Here is a 19,748-nt window from a genome sequence, read left to right as displayed (position 1 = left end):
TGTTTTTATTCACCGCTATAACAGCTGTTTCCCAAAAGATACCAGCTAGTTTAAATAGTTCACTAACTCATTCTACAAATAAGCCGAGGAGCCACTTGTCTTATCTGAAGTCGGTTGTGTACTAAGTGCTGATGGAGCTGCTGCCTGATATGAAGCTCACCAAACAGGTTCAAGTGTCTTACTTTGAAAGGATTTTTCACCAAAGCAGGAACTTTTTTCTTACAATTGCCAGTTTTATACAATTATGAAAGTTACTGCCGCAATAAATCTTTTTGTTTTCCTTTTTTTTTATAAACACAGGACACGTCTTTCATTCTATCTGGTTTGTAAATTCAGATTTTATCCAGCATGCTGGTACATTACTCCATCCTTACAAGCAGTGATTGTGTTTTGTTTTAAATATACAAAACACAAACATTATAGAGATAATGACATATTTTGTTTGTGAGAAGGCATGTGGAAAAACATTTTAATAATTGACTTTTTCTTGTAGGAGTTGTTTGTTTTTTGGGAGACAGAGAAAAACCTCGTAGAAACTCATCAAAATTTAAAAAAAAATTTGTGGTAAAAACTAACTTTAATATCTTATTGGACAACACTAGAATTTAAATCCATCTATCAGTTTTTTTGCTTCATCCTATTCAGTGTCACCTGGAGGCTGGATCCTGTCACAGCTGTCACGGAGCAAAATCCTGGAAATGCACCCGCTCCTCACTCAGTCTGTGCAGAACCATCAATCAGCCCAACAGTTTCTTGACCGGGGACTGAAGCCAGAGTCCTCCCCACAATATAAAGAAGGTAAAGTCATTCCTGCAGCAGCCTGAAAATGTTCCTGAAAGCTTTATGATAATTCTGCCGTATTAGGATGAAGCAGTGAGAAGTGTACAACCAGTCTTTTCCTGCAAAACTCTTCTTCAGAGAGGAGATTACATTTGGTCAAATCCTAATATATATGCATGACACGTCTCATAAAAGCCGTTTCGCTCATCATTTTATTTAAAAACCTTGAGCATCCTATCATGAGCCAGTTCTGATCTGCTTTCCACAAGTTTTTCAAAGCCTCTTAGTTCACACATTTCCAGTGATGAAAGTCAAGTTTTTTTGTTCTTAATATGCATTTTTCACGCCATCCTGAAAACATTTCTGCAAAGGAAAAGACAAAAATGAACACATGAAGGCACTTTGATGTGTTTAGTAGGATTTTGTAGCTTATTAAAATCAGAATCAGAGGATTTCATTTGCAATAAAAAGATAATATACAATAATTGGAATTGTCTTTGGTGTTTAGTGCCAAAAAAGAAAGGAATTAAATAAATAAATAAATAGTAAAAATGGAAAAAAGAAAATACAAAACATAAAAGTAGAAAATGAAGTGGTGCTATTTAGGGAAAATGAATGAGTAAGAGTTACTGTTTGTGTATGTGGGGGATTACCTTGGGGGAGTTTGATAAAATAAGACAAAAACAGCTTTATGCAACATTACGTCAGTGAAGTAGCAATGTTTTTGTTTTTTTATTTTTTCTACTGCCTTTGGTAGTTGCAAACACACCAACACAAGTATGAACACACACATGCACGAGGGTTAATGATACTTCAAAGTCAGCTTCCTGCCAAAGCCCACCTTGAACCATTTGCTGGCAACCCAGTGGCTGATGGGAGTTTTGTGGGCCATGTGGTGACCATTTACAGGCGCAGAGGTAATCGCTAAGGTACCCATTGATGTGGCTCCACTTTGTCTTCTTCTGAGGTGAGCTTTTTTTTTTATTTGGGGGGTGGGGGGGACTTAAGGCAGTTTTGTGGCGCAGCTTAAACTCAACGAGGGCCATTTGTTAAGGAATGAAAAGTACTCTGATTGCAATAAAAGGGCTGTTTTTTTTGGGGAGTATGCATCATTGCTTTTGGGGGGCACAACCCTTCTGTACTTTGGTTGTTGAATTGAAGCCCTGTACAATGGCAACAACCTTAAGTTTTCTGAACTTTTTTTTTATTACCACCCCTCATGACACACATTTACAGTTTATTCTATATCTCTAATCTTTATGCCATTGCTTCCTTAGATTACAGTAACTGTAGCACCTTTGAGTGCATCAGACTTCCTTGTTAGGGTCATAGGTTGGTTTGCAGTTCCAGAGGTATGTTTCATTGTGCAAGCCATCTGATCTCGCTGTTACATAATAAGGAAAAGCAGGTTTTCTTACATTATTCAAAATAATAGTTTGTTGTTGTCCTGTGCTTGCAAGATTCCCTTTTTAGCCTTTTTAAAGCTGTTTTGTCCTTTTTTTTTCTTTTTATGTTCACGCCGTCTGTCCTGCTACCCCTTTACCGATTAGAAGGCTATCGAAAACGTCTTACTCTTTCCACAAAAGGCATTCAAAAAAATCGTTTTATTTACAAAACCGAGAGCGGGACGAGTAAGTATTTAACCGAGGAGCTGAATATTTCTTTTAACGAAATTTGGAAATGTTCACAATGTAAAACTGTGCATTTAATGTGTGTATAAAGTGAGATAAAACATACAGTAACAGTAACACTAACTCCTGAAGTACTTAAAGTCCTATCCAATCATGTTTTGAGCTATTGTAAAAGTGTTCACAGTTCCCATAATTATGATTATGCTGTTTTTAGCCAATACAATCAAAACTGTGTAATTTTCTGTGGGGGGGAACTCTTGGTGCAGAGCAAGCCCACCTCTATTTCCCATCATCCATCTGTTTACAAGCTCTCCCTCTAACTTACAGTCCCTCACAACCCCAAAATAACATTAGCAGTGCAACAAAAATGGCAAATAATTGTGGCCTACCGGCTTTAACACCTATATGCTAAAGGCTTTTTCCAACTGCATGTTTTCATCTGTTCCTGATTCACAACGATTTGACAAAATAAATACTCAGAAACACTGTTTTAATCATGATTTTTTTAATGCATTCCATCATGAGAAAAATGCAGCAAGAACATGTTAAAAACACCATTTTCATTGGGATGGGTCTTAAAATTTGATGTAAAATATTCCTTTGACTATTTTTTTCCCCTTAAATTACAAATGTGCTTTTTTTATCATAGCAGAAAAATCAGCATGTACGTACCTTATAACTTAAAGCCAACTTTGCAACTGAATCAAGTGGCTTTCGGGATGCGGTGTGGACAGCTTGGTGAGGAACTTTTTTCATAGTTACTGTTAACAAGTGAACTTCACAGCTGTTGCAGTGAATGTATGAGTGGAGAGCTGGCATAAGACAGACATTATTCTGAAAATGCAACATAGTGTATTATTTATTAACATTGGATCAGTAAATCAGTTGTAATAAAACACATTCATGGCACCAACTAGAGAGGTCGGCTTCTCAGGGTGAAGTTAAGAAGAAAAAAAGTATGAAACTGCAACTGTTCTCTCTAAATGCTCTGACAAATAAACGGTAGACGGTAGCAGGAGCCAGACCGGCAGGAAATCCTCTCAGAGATTAACTGCTCTGCTCCCATTGTATATCTCACCCGCTTTAAAAACATTTGTGTTTTCATTTACTCCCTTTGAAATGATTACAGATGGTGTGTGAAAATTAATACTCAAAAGCATTTAGCAGTTCGAAGACCTACTCTGATGAAAAAGAGGTTTTGGGTGTTTTTAACATGTTTTTGTAGCATTTCTCTGATAATGGAGATATATATATATATATATATATAAAGAAATTTATGCTTAAAACTTCATTTCTGAGTATTTTTCTGTTCAAATTTATATGAATAAGGAGCAGACAGAAAATCCTGTATTTTTGACGTAGAATATATGCTGCATTCTGCTCCACTCTGAAGCTTCTGCTTAGAGATGACTTGATCCATGCAAGTCTTTGTTTCCCTAGTCTGAGGTGAACTCTAACTCAAAACTGTTCGATTGGAGAGCTCCAATATTGCTTGCCGTTTTTGTTGCAATATTACATTGGGGGTTCGAGGGGTTGTAAGCTAGCGGCAGAGAATGTAAACAGATTGCTGTCTGTTATACGTAACAGGAAGGGAGGCGGGGTTACTCACAACTCATGTCCTAGAAAACAACTATTTAGATCATGGCTAAAAATAGCACAATCCTAATTAAAAGACCACTGGGAATGCTTTTAAAAGAGATCAAAAGATGACTGGAGGGGGATTTTAAAGAGTCATTTACTTCTGTTTCATGACTGTAGAGAGTGAAAGAGTTAAAGCTAAAGTTGAAGGAACAGTGATGTGACTTGTTTGTTAAATTCTTACAATTTGTTCTCTTTGGTGGAGACTTAAGTCCCAGATGCTATTGTTGACCTGAATCCCCACACTCCAGCCTCAGTCTCTGTTTATTTTGCCCTCTGAGCTGACCTTCAGCCCTCTCCTGTCACTTATAACTCCTTTTATTTGGCTTTTTACACCTTTGGAAGAAATCCATGCGTTTCATTGTTTTCCTTTAATGACCACAATTGTCTTCAGAGTGTCAGAACAGTTGACCCGGTGCCGGACCAGTTGTTAAGGACACAGACGGGAACTTGTGTTGCTTACGCCCCAATGTGCCACCTCTTTGACTGATTCTTCCCAGATTCCTCCCAAGTCCAAATCCCTCTACAGAAGAAGACAAACATCTGCTGGCATGTCCCCTGGCAGCTCCCATCTTTTTCTGTTTCCCTAAAATCCCAGCCAAAACATGTGCAAGGAGAATGACAGGAATGCAATATGAACAATATTTCCTCATATGAAAGATCAATATTTGTGGAACAGCAGCAATCACATCTCATAGGGAAACATTCTGCGGGTATGTTCGGGTTGGAATTCAGAGGCTTTGGTGGTAAAAGAAAACTGCAACTTGATGAACTTTATTTAAGAAAAGCTGGTGGCATGAAAAGAATTCTGCGGCAAGATTTAGGAGTGATCTCCATGAAAACTACCGAAACAAAAACAAATAATGGAAAGGAGTGATTGGTTTTTCTGTGTGGGTCATTCAGCAGAAGGTCTGAGTGGGAACATTTCCACCTGTTTGAGGAACTTCACTGGAACTACACTGTTTTGTTAGTAAAAGAGTTTTTAAGAAGATCATATTTTCGCTAAATGTGTAGATTTGAAAATCTTTTTGATCAGGTCACTGATATTGTTATTTGAGTAGCTCAAGACCCCTTTTTCTTTTTCTGATTTACTTTTAATACAGCAGATGATACAATGAAAATAAACATACCGGTACACTGTAAAGTAAAAAAAATACTCAGTATAAATATGATTAATACTTAATCATTCAAAATCTTCTCCTTAGGTTAGTTGCCAAGGATATTCTGCATTCTAAAAACCACGTCATCCCAATACAGAAATACAATATAGCTTTAAAAGGTCAAGGATAAATTCTCTATCAAACTAAAAAACATGCATAGAATTTGTCAGTCTGTGAGAACGAAACAAGCAACTATGGCCACATTTCTGCTATCCAACTTTTAGTCCATAATTGTTCTGGATTTTTTTCCCTCCATCTTCAGAACCCAATGAATTCCTTTCAGGGTCAAAGGGTTGCTGGAGCCAACCCAGCAACTGCTGGGTGGAGGTGGAGTACAACCTGACCAGGTCTGTTGCAGGCCCACACACTTACATTCACACCTAAGGACAATTTAGAGATAACAATTACCCCACAATTGGCATGATGCAGTGCAAGGACGGTCAACCTCTGATCGGAAGATTGCAGGTTTGATTCCCGCCCTGCCCCATGTGTCGAAGTGTCCTTGGGCAAGACACTGAACCCCACCTTGCCTCTTATGGAAGGTTTGCAGCGGAGTGTGTGTCAATGGGACTGTTACTGTGAAGCGCTTTGGACCTTCGAGGAAGGAAGAAAAGCGCTACATGAGTATACGCCATTTACCACAAAGACAAACATCTGAACTTTTGCAAAGATGGATGTGCATATTGTGCATATAAAGTCAAAGCGTTTTTGCCGCTAAAAAGGGGGTGTGTTATCCTGGGACTGGTAGCGCAGACTCTTCCTGATAAGTCAGTACAAAGATGACACCAAACCTAAAAGGGTTTGAGAGCAGAAGCAAAACAGTACCATAAAACTTTGATTCTGTCAAAAAAAAGCTGAGAAGAATTTATTTTTTATCAGCAACAGTTAGTAACCTTATGGAGGAATTAAACATCCTGAACAGGCTGTTTCCCCTTTAAACTGCACTCCTTGTACCACGGAAACGGCCATATTTCTAAAAGGTGACTCCTGTGTGCCGCTTAATGAGCTACAACCTACATAGGGTTCTTCTGAAAGAGGTAGTTTGCTGAGCTGAAAGTTGCGAAATAGTCACGCTTAACAACACTTCCTGTTTAAAGTCAACTGCTAACAGGATGTTGTCTCTTTGCTCTAACAGTTCATGTTTTCCTCATCCAGCAGGAAGTCACAGATCCCTTTACCTGTCCTGTGGCAAAGGTGTTGAGGAAAATAATTTGTCTTTAAAGACCCCCCTCATTGTTCCCTCAGGGGCCTCTGGTCTGTCTTTGTCCCTCCACAGGAAACACAAGTCTTTTAGCATTTGGGATGGGGGGTTAACTTGTAGAGACATGTGTTGTTTTTTTTTCTTCACTTATTCAAGCAGAACAGATGCTCTTTTGAACAGCGGTGGTCGGATGTGGGTAAACTAGTCATCGTCAACACCTTTCTTGTCCCAAAACATGAAACTAAGTGGCCGTACCGAGTAGGAACATGAGCGGGGGTCTGATGGGGGGGCTCACACGTAGAAGGTTGGTTTAGACTTAAACACAGGATTTTAAGCAGAGATCTGCTGCTTCAAATGTTTTTTTGTTGTTGTAAGAAAAGTAGTGAGTAAGCATTGCGATATTATTCAAAGCATGTGGTACTGTCAGGGAAGGCTGTTTTATATGCTTGTGACTGTTTGAAACGACCATGTGTTAACCACACGGTGCTGCAATTAATGACGGCTGGAGTGCAGCAGTTTGTTGTCAGGCCCCAGGCTTTTGCACCCAGGTGCCAAAGAAGTCTTCGCCTGTTTGACAATGACCAAAACAGGCAAGCGGCATCTGTGACCAGTCATGGTTACAGCTTGAACAGCCTCCAAGTGACAATAAAACCACAAGTTAAAGCCAAAACGCACAGATATGTGGCTCTTTCATGTCCTTCTATTTGGAAAGGCTTGATTTGAAATGACAACCGTTTCTTCAACACTGCATGTTAATTTACAGTTTATGTGGTATTAATTCCTTTGAAAGAATTCTTTTCTCTAATGAGTTTGTGTCCCCATGGAAACCAAATTTACAGCCATTTGAAAGATGTCCCCACCCTGACAAGTGTTTTGTGTTAGCTTGTGAATTTGGAAGCAAAAGCTCCGAGTGGAACAGTTCTCGTGGCCATGTTAGGATTGTTAGGTACTCCTGAAGAAAAAGATTTATATTACCTTTACCCCAAATGAAAATGTTATCTATAAAAATGTGTCTGCATGGAGGTAAAGTTGAAAGCCTTTTACTTTAAGGTTTACGTGATGGACATTGGCAGGAAACTTTACTAAACTTAATCAGCAACTTAAAGACCAATCAAAGTTTCCCTGAGGGGTGCACGGAAAAAAACTGGCCCATAACGTGAGGATCAAGGAGTTAGACTGACGCGTGGGGTGCAGGGCAGCAGGACTGAGAGGCAGACTTGAAGTCTGGCTGCAGCCACGGATGACCTCAGGGGAACTCCTGTGCCTAATTTAACACAGTCATTAAATACATTTAAAACAACGGCATTGAATCTGACACATTCACACCCTTCATGTGACCATTAGAAGGATCATTGCCCAGTTTGCAGTTGTTGACAAGAAGAAGTTTGACAATCCTTGCAATCTGCCACAAAAAGTCTCTGCTACTCCAGGCCTGAAGGTCCTGACTGGTATTGGAAGGTGTATTGTAAATTAGAATATCCTTGTCTTGCTTTTTTTTGTTAAATATTGGTAACTAGTTCTTTTCTATTGTATAATGTGAATTCCCGCTGCAGAATGGCTAATACCCATCTCCATCACACCTTTCTGCATCACATAAAAAATGATCTCTGTACCAAACCAGTCATAACCAAGCAAACCAAGTCTTTTTATTGTATTTTTTCATTCAAAAAAACTGCTTGTCAAGGCATCACAACTACAAAAAAGGATAAAAGATAGAACAAAACACATTTAAAAAAAAACTCTCATGAAAATCAATGTTTTTGGTGTTTTTAGTATGTTCTTGTGATGTTTTTCTCATTATGTAGGATAATTAAACTTAAGATTGCATTTCCAAATGTTTTTTTATTCAAATTGTGGTGAATCAAGAGCAGACAAAAAAATGCTGTTTGAAAAAGATCATATTTGAAACATAAAAATTGCACTGAGCAGATCACAAGACTGCTCCGTTCTGATGCATCCCCTTACTGACAGCTGGATCCATTGATCGTTTTTGTTTTCCTCGTCTGAGCTGGCATCTGGCTGGATGGCTTCAATATTGCTCACCATTTTTGTTGCATTGGTAATGTTAGGTTGGGAGTGAGAGGGCCTGTAAGCTAGGGAGAGAGCATGTTAACAGAGATCTCTCAGCAACGAGGAAGGGAAGGGGCTGGGGTTCTTTTGCGCCAACAGTCCCACCCACAACTCAGAGGGGAATTTCTAATGAACTACTGTGTCCTACAAAACGACACAGCTCTTTAGATTTTGGCTGAAAATGGCATAATCATGATTGAAAGACCACTGGAATGGTTTTAAAATAGATCAAAAGATGATCAGAGTGGGACACAGAAAGAGTTAACATGAAATCTCACCAATCTAAAAAAAACATTTCTAACTAAAATCTTTCTAGAATAAAAAGGATTTTGGGAGTGTTTAGGAGCTACAGCTGAGTTGATGGAGCGTAAAACAGCGTTCATCTGGACAGCTGTTAGTCAGCTGACTCCACAACCCAGACATCCAGTGTGTATAGAAACACACACAGCTCTGACTTCCTTTTACGATCTGTGGGAATCGACAACAGGAAACAGCAGCAGTTCATTGTTTTGTTTTGTTTTTCTAAATTTTGACTGTTGTGTGAAAAGGGTTTAAACTACCATCTCTAATTAAATTCATAAACGCAAAAATGTAAAAGAAAGTCAAGAATAAATTTGTTAAGTTTTGATCTCGCCTTGATAAAATAAACAGTTTTTAAAAATTCCTTTTTTTCTCACAAATGTGCATTCCATCCATCGTGCTAGTGTTTGGAATAGGGTTTTAAGAACAACTTAGCAATCACAAAACTCAATTAACAAACATTGACGATTAAACATGGGAAAGAATAGACATGTGGGTTGCATCAGTACATCTAAAACAAATCTGTGTTTCGTTTATCTTTGCAAGTATTTTGATTGCATTTTGAAAGGGATCATCAAAGAGATTCCATCTGTGATGAAAAGAGCTTGGTTCCCACTGAGATGGTCTGCTGTAAGACGGAGATGCCCAACTTACTGGGGAACCCATCAGTGAGGTCCAATCATCAATCAAGAAGACCTCTCGTGTTGTTGGAGAATAAATGGGTAATTCTTGGCTGGAGACCAGAGACCCTTAAGCCCTGAAAACAGTCAGGGGAGCCAGACTACCTATAGGTTGCCTTCAGAGGTCATGACTTTTTCTCTGGTTGAACAATCCAGAATTGTTTCTGAATGCATCAGCACACATGGAAAGAAAACTCAGTCTCAAAATATTCAGGTGGATTCTAAGTCTAGTGGGCTTACACATTCTAGTTTGTTTTTGAAAGGATCACCATTTGAATCCAGAACTACCAGAAACTTCAGGAGACTAAAAGGTCAGATGTTTTGACTGGACAAAAACTGATGCTTTTCTTTTTTTTTTTTGGTCAGATGAACATTATGCAGTGTGTGAACAGTGACATACTTTTACCCAACTTCAAACTATACAAGACGTTCAAAGATGTTTAGATTTTTAAAGACAAAAGATATTTTATCAGGTTTTAAGCTATTCTAACCAACGCTCTAGACCACATGTGTCAAACTCATTTTGGTTCGGGGGCCACATTCAGCCCATCTGATCTCAAGTGGGCCGGACCAGTAACGTAAAAGCAAAATAACAGCTATGTTTTAGTTTTTTTACCCAGTTGGAAAAAATGCCTCAACCAACATAGTAGCCTAATCACTTGCGGCCAATGGATCTTAAATAAAATTAATTTCGCCTCAAAAAAAGTTGGTCTATTCAATTTTATACAGACTGAAAATTTGACATCTGACACTGAAGCAATCCCGATAATAAACTTTCAGCATTGTGAAAAAAAAGCTCTGTCCATTTTCCTGGATAGCTCTTCGCTCCACTTCACTTTTTGACAACATTTTGGTCATTAGGGGGTCACTACTGATCATCCTTATAGCAAAATAACAGTGGTGAGGCTCATAGGGAACCAAAGTGCACCTTACCCAGACGCAGAGCTGTTAGGTTTCGCTTTTGGCACATGCAGAGATATGCTGTTTCACCTGTTATATTTTTCCTTTTCTCCCCCTGGTGGCGGAATTGCACTTTTCGGTTATTTCTTTGAAAAATCATAATTCGCCACAGGAATGGACTAGAACCTAGATTTCTTTTTTAAAATCCTTTTGATTTTTACTCTTCATGTGTGGGCCGGAATTAACCACCTGGGGGGCCGGATATGGCCCGCGGGCCGTATGTTTGAGACCCCGGCTCTAGACCTCATGTGTCAAACTCAAGGCCCGTGGGCCAAATGTGGCCCGCCATGTCATTTTATGTGGTCCGCGTGAGCATAAAAGTTTTTAATTTTTTAGAATAAAAAAAAATCGGTGTGTATTTATTCATATTTAAGGGGAATCAGACTTGAAATATCGAATTGGGTAACTATACATGAGGACTTAAACACTGGCCATATAATATAACCAGACAGAATAAAATGTAAAAGATGTATGCTAGAGTAACAAGCAAATATACGTTTTCTATGCAACTGTAATTCCATCCATCCATCCATCCATCCATCCATTTTCTTAACCGTTTATTCCCTTTCGGGGTCACGGGGTTGCCGGAGCCTATCCCGGCCACTTGGGCGTAGGCAAGGGATGCCCTGGACTGGTCGCCAGTCTGTCGCAGGGTAGATTATCCTCAATCACACATCCATTCACTCTCACATTCACACCTATGGACAATTTAGAGTTACCAATCAACCTATGTCGCATGTTTTTGGATGGTGGGAGGAAGCCGGAGATCCCGGAGAAAACCCACGCATGCACGGGGAGAACATGCAAACTCCACACAGAAAGGTCCCCCATTGATGTTGTGTTTTTCATGTCCCCCAGCCGGGACCTGAACCGGGGGCCTTCTTGCTGTGAGGCAAGAGCGCTAACCACTGCGCCACCGTGCAGCCCTGTAATTGTCACTTTAAAAAGTTATTGTAAATAAATAATAAGTTATTTTATATTAAGGAGTTACATTTATTTTTCATTACATTTAGTTACATGTATAAATTATATCTGGCCCTTTGAGGACAGCCACTCTGGTGGTGGCCCTCGGTGAAAATGAGTTTGACACCCCTGCTCTAGACCTTTCCAAGCTTTAACAGTTGAAAATTATTTGTCTAATTAAGAGCTGGGATCTAGAAATAAGGACATTTTTGAGTAAAGATCCTTTTGCTTCATACTTTTGACAATAGAAAAACTTGATTTGAAAAGGACCAACAATTATTTACATAAAAACTCAAAAACAAATATTTGCTTAAAACCATACTTATTATTGGGTTTTATAGCATTAAATGTTTAAATAATTCTATATAACAGCTTTATATCTTATTTTGTGAATACTTGTGGAACTCATTCTTTCAAGATTTTGATATCTTCTTATAAGATTTGTTAAGTAAAAATGGCTTGCTGCATGGACAAATAGTTTTACTACTTTTTAGTGATTTCCTTCGTAGGATTAGTGTAATTTTCCCATTTTTAGGCTACCTCTTTTTGCAGTTTAGGGACTAAAACACTCCTCAGAATTGACAGGTGATCCTAAAATAGCTACAAGTAGCTATATATGTTTGCTGATACCTCAACAAGATTACTGTTCTGATATTGATAATAGGAGATAAGATGTGGCAAAAATCCAGACCTTAAATTTAAAATCTTGTTCTTTTGTTATTCTTAACCCCTCCAGTGCTTCTTTTATCAGCTAGTTGCGTTTCTAAAGACAAGGCATTAACAAACAGCCAAGCTATAAACAGAAAGGAAAGCCCCCTCTCAGGTTTGTCCCCCAAACAAACTGAGTGACACAACCCAGAGCTCACACACATAAACAGGCTCCGAAAGTCCTAAACATCTTAGTATCAGCCCTTATTTACCCAGCCGACACATAAATCACCCCCTTGTCGACACAGTCAGCAGAGATTTGCTGCACGCTTCACGGTGACCTTTCTGAGCGCAGATTTTGCCTTGAGAAGTCCGAGAACTCGTGAACTGAAGGAATGCTACCATGAATCATTCTGACTGATTTTAAAGATATTTTTTGTGAAAACTTGGTCAATTTGGAATTACTTCACTTCCTTTTCTGTCTTTTTTGTGATTACATTTGACCCTCCATCTGAACAATGGCCGTACAATTCCCAATAACAGTGAATCAGTGCAAAATATTCCCTTGAAATATCCTTTTTTGTTAACACTGGAAAATCCCACATCAGAATGTGTTTTAGACTGGAATGTGTACACCTCTGTGGCAAACACCCGGTTTCGGCTTTTTTCGTTTGACCAAATACTCAGCCACATACAGATGAAGACCGTCTGAGGGGGAGTCCATCCTGACTGCTCTGCAGCTGTGTCAGCAAGAGCGGGAAAGATCTAGGAGAAGAAAAACACCAGTGCAAAGGAGGCAGAGGAATGAGAGGAGATAAGGAGAAGAGGGTTTGTGTTTTTGCACCTCTTCCATCTGTGCCTGGAGATTTTCATCACATATGGAAGTGAATATGGCTTTACATGTTGAATCCATCCGCATAAACTGTTTAAGTGTGTTAGTGTAAGGCTGAATCCATCTGTGTACTCTTCTCCATGCAATGCGTGAGCTGATGACTCTGATGCTGCTTTGAACCATGAGGCTCCTCAGACCGACAGTCCATCAAGAAGTAAATTGTTGGATGACCTGCAAGCCTTCTGATAGAAACAAAAAGTAGTATATCGTGAAATGGTTAAAATGGTAAATTGTGTATACTTATACATGAGTTTACTACGCTTTACAGTCACATCAGGATGAATCCGGAGCAGATGAAAAAATGCAGTTTGAAAAAGTTATCTCTTAAGACGCAGTGACTGCGATGGGCGGGCCAAAAAAAGCCTCCCTGGTCCGCTCCTGATGCATCTCTCAGACAAATAGATACATTACAGTTTTCATTTTTCTTATTTGAGCTGGCATCTGGCTTTAAGCTGCATGGCTGGATAGTTCCAATTTTGCTCCCTATTTTTGTTGCACCTCTAATGTTAGCTTGGGGTTTTAAGGGGCTATAAGCCAGTGGAAAAGAATGTAAAACTAAGGGCTGATGGGAAATCAGTGGAGGCTTACTTTGCATTGTCATAATTAAAAGACCACTGGGAAAGCTTTTACAACACATAAAAATGTGAATAAGTTGGGACTTTAACAGTTTTTGTCAGGCAATAAAAAAAATTATTACAAGTTGATGCCTCCTTTTGCATGTACAGTATTACTGCATTGATGTGTGACATCGGTGAGACTGTGATACTGTGAATTTAAAAACCGAAAAGACAACTTTACCCAAATAAGAGAAGTCATAGTTGAGTCAAAAAGTTAAAACTCTCTATTGAAATATTAAACTCTGCTTTTCACTGCTCGAAGCAAAACTTTTTCATTTAAGTTTTATTTTTCGTCAAATAAATTGCAAATATAATATTTAGTTTATGTGGGGCTTTTAGTGTGCTTGCACGTCATTCACTGTCACTGGTTAAAAATCCAACCCAAATTAGTCTGCGCAAATAAATTATAACCTAAGAAAGTTCCAAGTTGTCATGAACTCAAGAAATTCCTGCAAGATTTTTACTGGTTCTAATTAAGTTCATATTGTTTGTATTTGTGTTTCCACATAAAAAGAGCATCAGCAACCCCCTCAATGCAACCCACCAAAGAACAAGCGCTTCAACAAACACCACATCACACACTCCCCTTGTTCTCTTCAAAGCTCCAGTCTGATTTCAGTCCCCCAGACAAGACTCTTTGTTTCTCCTCTGTCTTATGATTGTTGATGCAGAGAAGTTCCATAATCTGTGCTTTTGTTTTCTTGTCTTCCAAAATCAGTGCAGCTGTTGCTTGTTCCTTACTTGCTTTTGTTGTGACGGTCCACAGGCAGGAGACAATGGTTTATTCAGGAAAGTGCATCTTCTTTGGTCACCAAAAAAAAAGCTCCTGTTCCTGCTGCAGGAACTGAAGCCATGTGGTTACAATTGATGACTTTTACACAGATTGGAAGTTAACTGTAATTTTAAAAGCATCTATTCATTGCTGCTTATATGGCAGAGGTTAATCTTGTTCTATTTAAGATAATTTAACTGGCTGCACTTCTGTCAAAAGCTTGTTTGCTCTGCTTTTGGGCAACGTTTTCTTCAGTTAGTTCTTTTTTTTTCTCCAGAGTGGCTCTTGAGCAGCGGATGACATCTTCATTTGGAATCCTTCAGTGGGCAGCACCCATGACAGAGTCCTGTTTGTCTATTGTGTTGCTTCGATGGTAGCCAACACGTCTGGTTTCCAGTGGGCATTGTTCAAAGCTATGACTCAACTTAAAAAAAACAGCATGTTTTAAAAACGTTATCTACAGCCATCAATGTCACACTATTGCAGTAATGCATGTAAAAAATACAATTTATTCCAAAAATAATTCACATGTGGTCTCAAAAATGTATTGCTTTTCTTTTCCATTTTAAGCAGCGTAAAGTACAGCTGTTAGAACTCTCTCTCTGCTGCTCTTTACACACTGGGCTTTGTGGTGCAGTGTTGACCTTGTGGTCAGCCGCCACTTAGACAAACTGAGAAAAAAAAAGATCTAATTTCCTCTCCTCTCTCAGGGGCACCATCTAACATTTCATCACATTTATACAGGAAAAAAAATCAGCAAACAGTAGCTGACATTTCTCAAATGGGGAGCTGGACTGGCCCGGAGCTCCACGGAGAAACGACTTCTCTACCCCTCCAAATATCTAAATTCCAGCTCAAGTCTGATGCCGCAGCTTGCCCAGCTGCTGCAAAGCTGTCTTTTCTCATCATCGTCCAGGCTGAGTCATGCTCCCCACACACGCTGCCTCTTCACATTCTCTGCTCTTCTCCAGGGAAGCAGGGGTGAACGCACTTTCTGGATCATGAACAAATACTCATGGATGCACTCATGGGCTTCAAGATTAGCATAAGTGAGTGCACTCTCTGCTCCCATGCACTTGTGAACGCGTCCATCACATTATTGGAACCCAGTTTTGAGCATTTAGCTAAAGCAGCATCCTGATTTAATGTAAAGCAGTACGTATTTTACCAGTTAAATCATGAACATTTTAGGGCATCCCTTTCATATCTCTCAGCTTTTCAACTCTCTCTTGTGGTATTGTTCCATCAGAACATCAAATACTTTACTGAGTTGTTTAATATCAGTGTTTGAGCCAATTAAACACCTTCATTTGTCAAAAAATAGTTTTTCTTTCATTTAAGTGGCTCATTAGTTACTCTAATCATTTACAATATTTATAGCTTCCCTTATTTTAAAGCACCTCCTCTTGAAAATAGGAACAAATGAACATTATTGTTCAGCAGAAATACCCCATAAGGCTGTGCAGGAAGCTCGGCCTGCTGGATGGAGATATAGAGGGAAGAAGGAAGGAAGTGGTCTGTGCTACCTCGCTCTTCCTGCCTCTGTTCATGTCTCGTATATGTTCACGGGCAGGGTACGCTGTTTCACATTCCCTGTCCCTCATAAAACAAGTCAACATGTTGCACAACTGAGTCTATAAATCACTTTGAAAATATTCAAATAGATCCCAGAGCTTGCTCTTCTGGAAGAATGACTCCCCATAAAATTAGAAGTGCTTTTTTTTGTGCTCCATCAATGGGAGTGGAGTCTAGTGTTGTGATTTTTCTGTATGTAGGTGGGTTGGGGTGTGTGCCTTTTATAAGCTCAACATTGTGCTGTTTCTGTGTGGTTCCACTGAGGTGTAACAGCAATGAACACCAGGAGTCACCTCCTGGCACAGAGGCTAAAACCTGACAACTGCTGGGCGTATTTGAAACGACTAGTGTGTGAAGTTAACAAAACAAAAGTAAATAACAGCTTAATTATGTTGAGGTTTTGGAAAATATGTAGTGTGGTGATTTTTGTTCCAAGTGTTGGTCAGAGAAATTCTGATCACTGTAGAAATTATAGGCTTATTTTCCGTCTCACAAGAGCCATACAAAACCAATGAAGTTCTCAGAACAAACTGAATGAGGACGTTAGATTGTTGTTCAACTGTGCCATTGTAATTACTGTAATAGAATATACTCACTGGCCTCCTTGTCTAGTTTTAGTTACATGCACCTGTGCAGGGGTTGACCCATATGGATGCTGCAGACCTTTGGGTTGTCCGGGCCCATGGAGGGTTGTGGAAAGGAAGGGCTGCATCTCAAGAAAAGCGCAGGTGTGTCTTGCAGGCAGGTGACTCTTGTGTCCACCCAATGAAAATGGACCATTTGTTGTCCATGCGGTAAGTGTATTGTGAAATATTTGCAAAGATAATGGACGTTACACGCACTATGACGTACGGGGGATGCTGTTGCACTGTCAATAGTAAAGTCCACGTACTGCCCCTTACTGACCGTACGGAATGCAGGTCAATTGTACCTGCAAGCACAGTTGTGACTAAGGTTTCAGTTACACCTGCACTGAATATTCAGGCGTGTCTGATCAAAAACATTTGGGCATGTAGACAAGTTCAAGATGAGCTCCTGCAGCTCAAACCAAGCAGCAGAATAAGGAATGAGAGTTCATTTGATGGTATCAGACAAGCTGGATTCAGAAAGCTGGATTTTTCAGCAGAGAGAGAGAGAAAACATCCGGAGAATTCTTTGATGATACCAGAGGTCAGAGGAGAATGGCCAGATTGGCAAGAGATGACAGAGAAGCAGCAGTTTCTGAAATGCTGATGTCTTGGAACCAAAATGGAGAAGCCAATAACAAAGATCTTATCCAGCAACATATAAACCATCTATCAGTTAAGATAAAAAGAACAGAGGAAACAAAAACACACAAATTTACCAAAATCAAACAATTTAAATTGGGATAAATGTTAAACTTTGTAGTTTTTCTCATTTTTTGCAACATTTGAATGATATAAAAACAACTTTGAAATCGCTCAAGATGATTTTTTCTCAGTTTCAGCTTTATTTGGCAGTCCTGAGCAATTCTACATAAAACCAAACACACTGCAAAAAAACTGCTTTCAAACCAAATAATACATTTTTCAGTGTAGACTGTGAACTAACTACATGTCAAATTTGGGTAAAGACAGCCATGAAAATAGCATCATATTTTTGAAATGTTCAGGATTTGTGCACTTTTTATTTCTAACAAGAGAAAAATTATTTTTTGAAGTGATATTTTTACAAGAATTTATCGTATCTGACTAAAAATATCTGTTTTCAATTTGTCTGTTCTCTAACTTGTGAGCACTCGGCACTGTGTAAAAAAAATGTTACTGCGAAAGAGATCCGAGTCCGCATGACTGGGGATTTGATTTAATAATAGATGAAAGTAGAATTTTCACAGTTTAAATTATACATGCACACCGCAGTGGTGAATTACTGAGCCACCATGTCAAGGTACAAGCTGAAACAACTCCTTCTGGCCGACTGCACTCTGCCGAGAGCAGGATTTGTGCTCACGCTCACTGACTGTGTGAGCTGAGGGTGAGTCAGGACATTTTTGGTGAGGTAATGGTTATTTTTGATGTGTCGGTTCACCGTTGACCTTATGTTTATTCATCTGAACACCATATAGAACCAAACTTATTTTTATTTTTCACATATTTTGTCTTTTTTGTTATATAGTAATTCTCAAATCCCATCTGGACTTGTCTAGATGGGATTAGAGAACCCTTTATCGGGTGTCCTTCAGCATCAGCTGGTTAAAAAACCATCGAATGTTCTGTTTCATTCTAAAATGATTAAAGTTCATTAAAAATGCAGTTATGGAGCAAAACAAAAGAATTTTATGTCAAAATTTATCAGAAATCTTGCGAGTTGTCCATCTAAATGTCAGTCAAGGTTGAGTTGACTGCATTCAAAAATGTTTAGGCACTCATATCTTAATAGGCATTTATGGACACAAGATGAAACTTTTCTAGATGATTTGGGCTTGATCTCACTTGGAGAGTGAAGGAAACCCAACATCCATATCAGTACTTAGGATGACCTACTGATTTTAGCTTGCTTCTTTAATTAAAAGCCTTCGCTAACTGGGGTAAAAGCGTAAATGAAAATAAATTTAAAAAACTTACTATTTCTTTTCTGGCATCCCTGTGCTGTTTTTCAGGTGAGCAGATCATGGTCTTTCATTCTTATGTAAATGGCGCCACCTATAGGCAGAAGCTTTCATGTAAAAATGATTCCCCTCCCACACTGTGAGAAAGTGCTGCTTTAGAAACAGTGCAATTACTTTATCATAAGTCATTACCTTACCTTTCAATAACAAAATATTGGTCAAAGTTATGATTATAATTTAGAATGAAGCACAGTGGAAAACAATGGTTTATAAAAGATGAAAATTTAGTTAAAAAATACTGCAGGACAGGAGCTGTGGGCGATAACGCTTGAAAAATTAAACCAAAACACAAATACATTTACATCAGGCACACCCATTTGTTTGGTTCATAACTTCTTTAGTAATTGGCCTAATGTCCCAATTCCTCATAAATTGTTTCCTTTATTGAATTTCCTGGCAAATTTCCACATCTGCATGGTCTGGTCTTTAGGTAATCAATGGAAGATGCAGCAGAGCAACAAAGGAAAAATGGGAGCAACATCCTATATGTCATCTGACAAAAGGAAAAAAAACAGCAGAATATCCAAAATGTGATGACATTTTAAGAATAGTCAAGCACCAAACCAACAATTTCACCAAAAGTAGATGAAAAATTGTCAACAAAACAAAAATATAATAAAAAACAGAGACATCAAATGAGCCTCTCATTTATTTGTCTCCCTCAAATGACCTCTGATTATTATTAATGTCCAAAACACATGATATTACTCTTTGTTACTGCTTGTAGTCATATGACAGCACAAAACAAAAAAGAAAAACAGGGTTACTTGTTGTTTGATGTGTCTCCCATTGGTACATTATGTCATTTATGGTAAGAGAACAAAATAATTGGTTTTAAAAGCACCTGTCAGCAGGACTGAGCTCCTGAAATCATCTGGGTTGTGCGGATTCTGAGTAGCCACCAAATCATATTAGAGACATTACGGGCTGCATCACCGTCTGACCCCCACAGTGTCATGACCACAAAAATAGCAATATGTCTGGTTTGTTAGAAGATGATGGAAATGGTTCCCAAAGGAAGCTCCTGCTCTGTGAGAGATGTTGTATTAAGCCTGATGTGATCTGGCATGAGTTAGTGCAATGATATTTGAGATAGCTGCAGGAAATGCAGCAAACAGTGGACATTAGCCAGATGCCTCATGTCAACTTCAGAGGTGACTGTTGGTCCAGAGAACCCTCAAACAACAGCCTCTGTCCAGAGAGTGCAATTAAAGTTGTCAAAATATTTTTGC

This window comes from Oryzias latipes, chromosome 16, assembly GCF_053564925.1.
Source record: "Oryzias latipes strain Hd-rR chromosome 16, Olatipes_Hd-rR_3.1".
NCBI classification, from domain to species: domain Eukaryota; kingdom Metazoa; phylum Chordata; class Actinopteri; order Beloniformes; family Adrianichthyidae; genus Oryzias; species Oryzias latipes.
Note: the sequence above shows the minus strand (reverse complement) of the source record.